At 34.0% G+C, this 12,450-nt stretch overlaps 1 long non-coding RNA gene and 1 pseudogene across 1 annotated transcript in view; both read left to right on the plus strand.

Annotated features, from left to right (window-relative positions):
* Nucleotides 1–12,450, plus strand: part of LOC145293240 (uncharacterized) — a 1,271,116-nt gene that overhangs the window by 640,410 nt on the left and 618,256 nt on the right. The gene's annotated exons all lie outside the window — the stretch shown is intronic.
* On the plus strand, nt 7,968–8,104 carry LOC145293464 (U2 spliceosomal RNA; annotated as a pseudogene).

The raw sequence follows: 12,450 nt of genomic DNA on the forward strand, positions 1-12,450 counted from the left end.
ACTTTCGTGTGGAATTTTAAAAGATTGGGCCAGCCGTTTCTGAGTCCATAAGGAAATACTCGAATATACTCACACACACACACACACACACACACACACACACACAAAGTTCCTTTCATATAATAGTAGAGAAAGAGAATAGATAGATAGGTATACTGACTTATTTTTAGCTTGCTTTTGCTTTGGGAAATCAAAATAATTTGAAATAAACATTTGATTAATAAGTTTTGTGGGTACTTATTTAGAATTTCGATTAAATAAAAAAAAAACTTTGATGTACTACTCGTCACGATACGAAGACGTCATGCCTGCGTAATCAAAGTCAAATCGTTAATGGAAATTGGTTTCTAATATAGCAGTTGTTAAATCGGGAAATTTGCCGACAAAAACATGGTATCTAATTAAATTATGACAGCTGTGTATTGATCTTCATCTTATAAACAAATGAATGATCACATTGACAGAAGAAAAACTACTTACTGCCGAACATTTTATCAAAACATCTGTTCTTCTATGCCCGTAGCAAATAATCGAAAAATACCCGCCCCACGACGGGTAAAAAATTAATTTCTCAACGTTTGCACCACTCGTATATCCCCCTTACAGAAACTAAAATCAAGATATGATACGAAATTTCATGTATACAATCCTTATTTCATTTTTTATCAAAGTTCATTGCAGGAGTTTCATTTTAGAAAATGTTTCAAATTTAAGGCTAAAATTTCAAGGGTCTTAAAAGAAATTGAAATTCAGAGAATCTTGCTTGAATTGATGTTTGATGGTTATGTATCGAATTCGATGCAAATCTGAAATTTTTCCATTTTTAAATGGTGCTGCTCACATTATGCCTCCTAAAATCTCTGTAAAATACTCCATAGTTTGCTGGTCTTGGATATGACCTTAAACTATATCCGATGTTGAGGCCCCAGCTTGCAGACTTTGGGGAGTGTGGAGCCACCCTTTAATTGCCATTGCTCCCAGGTCTACTCTGATCCGGACTGGTAGTGCCTGTTAGGATCCCAACTATCGGTTTAATAGAAACCGACTTTAAGAAAATAAATATACTCTATTAAAAAATTGTTCTTCAAAATCACTGGATTCGGCATTAAATAACCTGAAGTGTTGATATGCCGTAAAACAAAAACAATCAACCAATGAAAATGAAATTTGAGGAATAATTATTAATTGGTGCTGTTTAAATATTTTTTTTACAAAACTCGGGGGCATCTCATTTTTCATTATGGGCTTCGATACCCCTTCAACCCTTTGCATAAAACTTGTATAATAACTTATGTCTAGCAGTTGTGTTCTAATGTTCATAATGACCGGTTAATTAGTTCGAGAATAAACCATATATAGGTAAATAACTTTATTGAAATGGCAAATTTTTATATAATGAAGAAATGAACCATATTCAGATGTTTAATCAGTTAAAATACGAATAAAATAACAAGAGGGGGGGGGGAGAAGAAAACAAACGAAGAAATTTATTATAAATATATAATTGAGTAAAATAAATAAGTCAATTAAAAGAGAATCACGAAATATATTAAAACCCGATACGCTTCTCGTCAGATAATTTTTTTTTTTTTTTTAAGGATATGTTTGAGAAGAAAAAAAATATTTTTGTAGAAATACTAGTTAGCGAAAGGGATAGGAACGAAAAAATAAATCACACAAAAAATAAAACTTGAACGGAATGTGTCTACCTCAAATAGTTCCAACTATAACCGAAGGTTTCTCTGTTTGCACAAAGTAGGGGGGGGCTACAACTGAGGGCAAGCGCCTTGATGTCAGACAGATGGAACTTTTTGCATCTTTTGTGCAAAACAGAAAAACACTTTGGAGAGAATGCATAACTACAGTCCCTTTTATCTACTTGATGTTGACCAATAGCCGATTCCACCAATTGGGAACCCCCAGAAGTAGGCTGATGATCCTGGATGGAACAAGGTACATGTTGGGCGATTCGAACGTGAAGACGCTGGATAGTCTTGCCTATATAGATGGCACTATACTGACATTGAAATTTGTAAACAATATTACTCGATTGTGAGATAGGCAAGACATCTTTGCAAAAGGGAAAGGCGGACTTTGTAGAAAAAGCAATTTGAAAGGATAGAGCACCAAAGTTAGAAGCGACAAGAGAGGAAATCTTATCCCCAATAATTAGCCTTCAGGTCTAGTTCAAGGTAACCTGAAGTATACCGGAAATCTAGACGGACCATTTATAGAAAACCCATTTTTACTCTCAGTTGAGATTCTTTTGCACTTACGATCAGGAAACTCAACTGAACTCCTCGGGCACTTGTCATTTTCTCTCCCGGATTCAGAAATTGATAACATTAAAAGGATTTTTGCTGTAAATGGATATCCGCCTCTACTGGTTAACAACGTTATCAACAAGAAAATCGAATCCTTTTCTGAGCCACCTGAATATGGTCCATCTAGACTGGCAATAACAAGTGATGGTCTCTAGAGTCTGCGTGACAACGAGTCTCCTCAGTTTTCAAACACTCTTTGTCGCTTTTGATAATTGTTGAAAATCACCTTGCATTATTCCAACACAACAGCCGTTTTCCATTGATTTCTTGTAGATAATAACCATTGGTTTTCTCTGTAATTTGGGTGGCAATAAGCCTCCATAATGTTTCAGTGGAGGTCTGGATGGTGCTCCCTTTTTTGTTTATTCATTAGCCAAGGCTGGTGCCATAACTTTCTGTCAGATTTCTGTCAGTTTCAGTTTTCTTTGATTTATTTAATATTTTATACTTTTTTTATTCTATTTCTGTTTATCTGTGTTTGGTAAGTATTACCTAGTCACGTGGGTTGGTTTATGCACTCGAGGATTTCCTTAATATTGTAACCGTTTTGATTAGTTCCGTGCATTGTATGGTGTTAATTCTCGCTTTGATTCCGATTTCTCCTAGTGTTTTGGAACTACTCTTAGCGCTTCTTCAAATCTTGTATGGGAGTACCTCTCTTTTCAAATTCCATATTCGTTTTATCTCTCTGGTAAGTTCCACGAATTTGCCTAGTTTTATTGCCTTCATCTTCATCCTGTGATCTACAGAACAAAGGAAGTTAAAGTTGCCTGAACCTTTGTCTGAGAGATGCCTTGTCATTGCCTAATGAAACGCTAATCCGTGAGCAGGAATAATAATGAATCTGATTGGTTAATTAGTAAAATTAAACACCACGTGTGTATATATAAAAACACCCAATAATATGAATTCCATGCATTTTAGCCTGACAAGTTTTTCCAGAGATTAAACGCAAGAAATTCTGTGTAGCTTAATTGCCAGATATATTTTCATAACTTATCAACACATAGGTGTTTCATCGTCTTTATTTCTAACATATACTTTACTTTGGGGTAATTACACCAAATCCGAGAGTAATTGCGCCAACTAAAAAAAGTGCTCTTTATATGCGTGATTGGCAAATGAGCACTTTTAGCTAGTTTGCACAATTACCCCGGACTTGACACAATGACCTTAAAGTACAGTACACATATCATGTAACAATCTCTATATCTATAAAAGTGAAAATGTCTGTGTCTGTGTACATTTCCCTACCAAATAACTTTTACAATTTTCGGTCAAGAGACTCGAGATTTGACATGAGTATTGAGATTTGGGAAAAACATTTTCAATCAGCTTTCAGCCAGAAATTTGGCTGTCAAGGAGTCAAAGTTTAGCGATTTGACCTTTGAAAACTCTACCAAATTCCTCAGTCAATTTTGGGTCTAAACACTTGAAATATTAAATGTAGGTTACTTGGACATGGATCAAACGTTTTAATTTGATTTGAGCCCTCCCAAAAATAAATGTTTAGGGGTCAAAATTGAGGTTAAAGTTAAAAAAAAATTGACCTATGTGGTCTCTACCAAATTACTCCGCCAATTTTTGGTCTAAACATTTGAAATTTTACATAAAGAGTATTCAGAAACAGGGCAAGCTTTTTAATATGGGTCGAAAATTTGAGCTACGAAGGGGTCAAAGTTCAAAAGATTTGACCTTTGTGGTGTTTAGAAAACTACTCAGCCAATTTTGGATCTAAACATTTGAAATTTATACATAACGGGTATTCAGACATGTGGCAAGCATTTTAATCAGTTTTGGGGCCAAAATTCGTCTGCCAAAATGTTAAATTGAAAGAGCTGACCTTTAGATTCTACCTAATTCCTCCGCCAATTTTGTGTCTAAAGACTTGAAATTTTAGATGTAGGTAACCTGGGCATGAGTCCAAGTTTTTATTTTTATTTGAGACTAAAATAATAAACGTTAAGGGGTTAAAATTGGGAAGAAAGTTAAAACCAATTGACCACTGCAACATCTACGGAATACTCAGACAAATTTTGGTCTAAACATTTCAAATCTTACGTAAAGTGTATTCACACGTAGGGCAAGTTATGAATAGTACATAGGACCCGAGCAAAGCTGGGTTGAACTGCTAGTATATCTATAAAAGTGAAATTGTGTGTGTGTGTGTGTGTACATTTCCCTACCAAACTGCTCTGTCAATTTTCAGTCTACAGACTCGAGATTTGACATAAGGGGTATTGAGATTTAGGAAAATATTTTTAATCGGTTTTCGGCCAGAAATTTAGCTGTCAAGGGGTCAAAGGTCAACGATTTGACCTGTGAAAACTCTACTAACCTTTTCCGCCAATTTTGGGTCTAAACACTTGAAATTTTAGATGCAGGTTACCTGGACATGAGTCAAACATTTTAATATATATATATATATATATATATATATATACATACATATGCACATAAAGTTATGAACAGTACATAGGGCCCGAGCAAAGCCAGGCTGAACTCCTAGTATTAAAAAAATTCTTTATATAGTTCTAATCGATTTTTATTTATCCTTTTTTTTTTAAGAATCGTTTTCCAATGCAAAATAAACCTCAATACACAAACTTTTAAAATCACTTATAGCTATGCACAAATAAGCTTACAGATTATAACTATATTATGCTGTAATTAAATCAGTATCGGAGCAAAACTATTTTATACATCTTTCTGAAGAAAATTCGCAACATACTAGAACAAATTTCAAGTTATGATATGCATACCCCCCCCCCATTCAGAAACATTAATACAGAGTGGCTCACTTAAAAGTAACCCAGAAAAAAATGTAGTAGAGAGGAGGAACATTCTTTTATTGTTTAAATTACCTGTAGTGTTATAAAAGATGCAGGAAGTGCTTGCCATTGACATCTATGCATTTCTGGACACGTTTAACAAGGTTTGCAGATACTGCCTGTAGATCTTCTCTGAGCGATTCTCTTGATAGTGTTAGTAATGTTCTCCTTTATTTAGTCTAGATTGTGAGGATTATTTGCATAAACTTTTCGTTTTAAAGTCCCCCCCCGCCAAAGACAAAACTCACATGACAAGTCGAGGGAACGTGGTGGCCATTACCCTTTGCTTATTGTTCTCCCTACCATAAACCGGTTATGAACTCGTGTCGGTGATCTGTGAGACGTGTGGCATGTAGCGCCATCTTGTTGGAAACAGAATTGCATTTTGTCTTGTGGTGTCAGTTGGTCGATAAGAGAAAGATTAGATAGATCGGGCAACTTCTAAGTGGCCGCTTAATCTGAAAAAAAAATTGATTAAAGAAAGATTAGAAAGATCGGGCTACCTTTAAATGGACCACCCTGTAGTAAGACGAAAGCTTTACAACACATCCACATAAGAAGCATTCAGATAACTATCAAAATCATATAGAGGTAACCCAAGCCAGAATTTGATACTAAAAACAAATTTGGAAAACTCAAATATCCCCCCCAAAAAACAACAAAAAAAAACAACTGGAAGGCATATCAACAACTTTCTTTAAAAAAAAAAATTAATTAAAAACTTAAAATAGAGCCTAGAAAAACATATATACACATGCATGTTTCTAAGTTAAAAATAGTGTATTCTTTCAAATTAAAATTAGAAAACATAGAAATAGCATGTGAATTATATTAAACCAATTTAGTGTAAACACTTGATTAAATAATGTAAACGAACCAAATAAAACAAAAAACCTTAAGTAACGAACGATGTAAACACTTGATTAAATAAAACGACATGTCCCTTCCATACTTATCAATCATATTTTTGATTTGGTGCTAACGACATAACTGCCGGTTATTCTTATATTTAAACTACTCAAACATATAGATAAAACAATTGCTAGAACAGAAACGCGCGCACGGGTTCCATTATTTATTTTTCAATTTTGGAACGTATTATACGACCATATTTACTGTTTTGTTTTCGTTCGTTTTTTAGGGAAGGGGGGCTTTTATTATATTTTTCTTTTTTTAATATTTACTATTGATGTGAATGATTCGTTTGTTGTTAAACATCATAAAAACTATTTTTTTTATTTAAAACGCATTATTAAATACTGAAATAAGTTCAGAAAAATTTTCATTTTTATTATTTTTTGCATCAGTCTTCCTTTGACTAAATTTAGCCAGCTTTTATAATTTGTCTGTCAAATAATTTACGTCATTAAACTACAAATTAACCCTTTATTACATTGCCTACGGATAGACTTATTTGTTATATATTTGTTTTTTTATTTACTTCTCTTTTCCAGACTCATTATCGATACTGCTCAGACATGAACTTTTTTAAGGTATTTTTTTTACCTTAGCTCAACCAGTACAATTTCCTTTAAAATGACGACTTGTTTCGGTTTTCGACTTTGGTGAATAAGACATTTTAATTTTCGTGGAGACAAGTAGTTTTCGAGATATGACATGCATTATGCACTGTAATTCAGTGTTGTACGCAATAAACAAATCTATTTCTCTTCGCCCGACACTATCACCCCCTAATTAATTTTTTATTTTGGTTTAGTCTTTGCGACTGAGTATGCTGATAATGAATATCAAGGTTTAATTTGAGGCAAATACTGTAACAATCTTCGCCCCTTATAAAATGGGGTGTCTATTCTGAAAGCTGTTCTGGGGGTGTCTATTTCATACAACCTTCTTAAAATGAGGAGGTTGGGGGTGTCTATTTTGAAAGTCGTTCTTAAGATTAAGGCGTTGAGGATTGGCCACTAGCAATAACCGTAGTTTAATTTTTTATGGGGAGGAGGGTATGCTTCTACTGGACATCGCTGGATTAACGGGCCCTACTAGTATAGAATAAAAAATTGCCCCCAAAATAAAACTTGATGAATTAATTCTTCTTTATCTATATTATTATTGTGGAGACTTTTGTAGTCAGTTCTCTTTATTAGTTGCGTGCAAGCGACTCTATAAGTTGGTTGGTCTGTCAGTCTGTGCTTGGCCTTTTTGGTTAAGATCAAAGGTCTGTTGTTAATACATGCTGTTCTTAGCTTTTTAAGCTTTTCTTGGCCTTTTGGCCAAGATCAAAGTGTACACACACACATACACTTATTCTAATTTAATAATAAAAAAAAAAATTGCACACACATGCATACAGAAATTGCAAAAACGCTGGGGTGTTCATTAGTTAGTTTAGAGTTCACAGAGTGAATGAGGTATTGTGGTAAATGTTGCCAGTCAAGAGTAAAGTCGCCACAGACTCGATTTTTACTTAAGTTACAAAGACCCTGCAACACTCCCCTCCCCAGATCTTATAGGGCCTTGTGCCTAAATTTGTTTTGTCTTTTGGAGATTTTACTTTTTTAAATGTTTTAATTTTATATTGGAATTTTTTTAATTGTAATTTTTTCTTTAAACGAAATAAATTAAATATAAAGATCAAAGTGTAGTATCTGTTCCAGCAGATACTGCAAGCAAAGACCATATGTGGGGGCAGCCTCACATATGGAACCTTGGTCAATGTAGGGGCAATCTTTCATACCAATTGTCACTATCCAGCTCCCCTACTCCCCGGGGAGTTGGTCCCCCATTACCCCTTCACTCTTCACATTAAAAATCGGCCTTGTGCCTAATTTGCTCGGTGGGGGAGCAAATAAATACCCTTTTCTTGGCCTTTTGGCCAAGATCAAAGTGTAGTATCTGTTCTTACTACATGCTGTACTTATGTTTGTAACTTTGTGATATAAAGTGGGGGATCACTTTCTGTATTAATCTAATGTAAAATGACCACCCACTTTACAACCAGTCAGTCCCAAAGCCATTCAAGTCATTCTCCAGATAATTCAAGTTGTTTTTGAAGGATTCCAGTTATTTTTGAAGGATTCCAGTTATTTTTTTAAGCATTCAATTCATCCTTAAGTTAAAGTCATTCTAAGTCATTTACTTTTTATTTAAGTCATTTCAGTCCATTTTTCGGTCATTTTAGTTTATCTTTAAGAATTTCATGTCAATCCTACATTCACGCATTCGTTAATTACACAAGAGTATGCGACTAATGGCTATCGGCCTTATGATTAGTTGGACCTGTGTAACTTACAGTATTTTCATTTGATTATTGTTGATGAGATGACGCAGTATTTTTTTTTTAAAAATTTATTTTTTATTTTTTAAAAATCTTTTTATAATTATTTTTTTTTAATTTTTTATTTTTATTTTTTTAATTTATTTTTTAAATTCGTTATTTTTTTAATTTTTAATTTTTTAAATTTATTTAAATTTTTAAAATTTTTGTAATTAAAATTTTTAATTTTTAAGTTTTTTAATTTTTAATTTTTTTAATTTTTAAGTTTTTTAATTTTTAAGTTTTTTAATTTTTAAGTTTTTTAATTTTTAAGTTTTTTAATTTTTAAGTTTTTTAATTTTTAAGTTTTTTAATTTTTAAGTTTTTTAATTTTTAAGTTTTTTAATTTTTAAGTTCAGTTTTTTATTGTTTAGTTCAGTTTTTTATTGTTTAGTTCAGTTTTTTATTGTTTAACTGAGTTTTTTATTGTTTAACTGAGTTTTTTATTGTTTAACTGAGTTTTTTATTGTTTAACTGAGTTTTTTATTGTTTAACTGAGTTTTTTATTGTTTAACTGAGTTTTTTATTGTTTAACTGAGTTTTTTATTGTTTAACTGAGTTTTTTATTGTTTAACTGAGTTTTTATTTTTTAATTGAGTTTTTATTGTAAGTTTTTTATTTTCATTCCCCTGTAAAAAATTTTTTTTATCTATAAGAAAGGAAGACTATTTTTAGGATCGGATTTTTTCGATTTTCAATGCTTATCGGATGAGTTTCTGTACAAAACATATCTAAGAACACTACCAGACATATAAATTACCTTTGCATGAAATTTGTAAAAGATAGGCTTAGCCGTTTTGGAACCTATGAGGAAGGAATTCACACACACACACACACACACACACACACAAAGTGACTTTTATATAATAGATTAGTGCGGACGCTGGCAAAGCATAATTTTTTTCCATTTTTTTTTTGTTTTTTTGTTGGGTATGCACTCGAATGCTAATCTTACTCTACAAAATGGTTACAGATTTCGATCTAAATTAAGAAACATGCTTGAACAAAATTGAATATGAAAATATTCTCGCTTCTCTTGCTCAAGACACCAATTAGTTTGTGCGAATCACAGCTATAAAAACATGATTACTCCTGCTGTTTCATTTCACTGTAAACATTTTTAGTCGTATGTGTCTGAACGAGGAGGATGAAGAGGAGTTTGTTTCAAACCGGACAGTTGATTGTATCCATCTCAACGTCCTGGGAGGAGAGAGAGAGAGAGGAGGATGAAATTACCGTGGTTTGCGTCCATCAAATATAATATATATATATATTTTCATTAAAACCTTCACCTTCCCAAATTGTCTTGGTTCCGCCATGTTCATCTCTCTGTTGATTGGCATCTGCAGATAATTGGATGATTAATTACCAACAGAATCCGATAAATTCTGCGACTGGCTCGTTTGCTGTCCGATCAGTTTCCACTAAACATTTGGTAAGTGCTCTCGCTAAAAATCACCTTCAAGTCTATGCTAATGGTCAATTTCACTGCATAACATTACGTTAAAGTGTCCGGCGCTTAAAGTAATAGACACGACATCTCTAAACGCTTCTGGGTTTGTTGTCGGAACATTAAATAAGGCAGTGTATTTTTACTTGAGATTAAATCCAGTTGTCGGCAATTTATTATTATCTTCTCTGAAAGCAAAAATTTCCGCTGACTAGAATTTAAGATTAACTATTAATCATTGATCAATCTATTCGGTATAATATTTAATGTTTGCTAAAGACTCAGGACACCGGGGTTCAATCCTTGGCCAAGTCATACCAGAAACTCAAAAAAATACAGTGTGGAGCAATAAGTGTCACATTAAAGAAACAAAAGAACACTACAGCTTTATTTTAAAACTTGTTTGAAAAAAATCAATTCAGGTAGCTTTATTATGTAGCAGAGCTGGCATCTATTCAATGTAGCCGCCTTCAGCCTCAATCACCGCCTCAATACGGGTCCGGAACTGGGAACATGCCTTTTCCACAAGCATCGGTGGGAGTTCGATGAATACTCAGCAGATGGCAGCAATCAGGCTGGCTTTGGTGTTGTGGGAGGTTATGTTGGTGATATCCTCGGCATATGACCAAATGCAGTAATCCAGGGAGTTCAGGTTTGGGGAGGAGGGGGGGGCAGTGAGAGAATAGTACAAAGTCGTTGCACTCCTAAAGCCAAGCCTGGGTCTCATTGGACTTGTGTTCCAGTGCTGAGTCTTGCTACCACACCCAGGGTCTTCCAGTCGCCACCTGATTGCACATCCAGGTACACTTTGGTGTTGACTTTCAAGCCGACTTCAAAGATGTGAGGAGGCATGATGTGGCCCTCACTTGAAACCACACCAAAGACCATAACTGTGGCCAGAAATTTTGTTTTCATCATCTTGGTCACGTCCATGTTATTCGTGGCAGTCTAGCGATGCATTTTGAAGTTGCTGGAAATGGTCCTATTTCCATAACCTTGATCGCTAGAGAGCATGAGTTGAACTACAGCACATCTCCGATCTCGCTCGTTGAACATTGTGTCACTTTCAGACATGATAGAAGTCTCCCATCACTCTTGAGATTTGTACACAACTGGCCACCTAGTACATGGCCTGCAACAAAAGAAGAAAACCGGTTTTTATCAAACAAAATGGAATTGTCGTCTTTTCTAGTGCAACAATTTTATCGTTCTACCCGAGAGTACTTGATGCTCCTTTCTTGAACACGCAGCATTATAGGATGAGAATCAAGGGTAAGTGGAGTAATCCAGGAAAAGTGACGCTCTCAGTGTAGTAGCTAATGATAAAGGAGCCTTTGGGTCGCCCTCTTTACTTTTCATTTATTAAACATCATTGAGCTTTTTTCTTTTTTTTTTTAACGAAGGGGTAACGATATATCAAGGTCTGGAGGCCACTTGAGGATAAAGATAAATGAGTGTATGGTAATCATTGCGACAACAGCATGGTAATCGTTAGTAGTGGAAATTTGGTATAATTAAATTACTTAAGGGAGTGGTTCAATAAAAACTTGTTTATGCTGGACTTGAAGACGACAATATTGCAATCAGCTGGAAAACAGGTCAGCAGAACAGTTCCACAGGCGGGTAGTTCTTGAAAAAATGCTTTGTTCATGGAATCCACGTTTAGATTAAGATAGACTGATAGTGGGGGAAATTTTTTAAAGTGATTTTTGGCTAGACAAGTGTTTTCTTGTAAAATATTGGCGATTTGACCATAGATTTGAGCTCAGTCGAGCACTTGCCATAAAATATTCAGCATTCTGAATAGAGGATATGCTGTTGAATTATTTTATATTTCAACAGAAAGAAAGTCATCTTCCATCATGATAATGCTTGTCCTCACACACCACTATTGACCAAATATCTTCAAGGGAATTTAGATTATATTTAAGTCAGTTATTTAATCAAGCCAAATTATTTACTCTTTCATGCAATTGCTTAGTGGCATTTTTTTTCCATGTGAAATTTCACAAATTAAAAAAAATTTTTTAATGGAAATCGTTCCAGACAAGACGTGAAGCCACTTGATGTAAGGAGGTAAAAAGAAAAAAAAAGCATACTACTTCAAGATAAAACAAAACAGAAAGAAACTAATGAACGATAAGTGTTAGACAGATACTGACCCAGAAAATAAATTCTTGCCTTTTTGTTAGAAACATTGCTTATGGAATGTGAAAACTAAAGGACAAAATAAGGAAAGCGAGTTATGAGTCTGGCAAAAGTAAACCCAGGGTCCACTTTCTACTCTCCTGATATTGCTATAAAACAGTATAAACAAATTAAGCTGGCAATTAACATACCTGATACTGTACCAACATTGCTCGAGAAGTAGGTATCAAGGTAAGAACTAGTAAAATTTAAAAAAAAAAAAAAAAATTCCATATTACAACCTTGGACATTATTTTTTTTTTTTTCAATATGGCGTCTACAATGGCAACGACATTCTTAAAAATGGTCATTATTGGTGTTTGAGTCAGGCATTTGCTTCAGTAATATCATGTCGGTATGAAAGTTTTTGTTTTGTAGAAGGCC

Source organism: Euprymna scolopes, chromosome 14, assembly GCF_053919585.1.
Source record: "Euprymna scolopes isolate OS-2025 chromosome 14, ASM5391958v1, whole genome shotgun sequence".
In the NCBI taxonomy this organism is placed as follows: Eukaryota; Metazoa; Mollusca; class Cephalopoda; order Sepiida; family Sepiolidae; genus Euprymna; species Euprymna scolopes.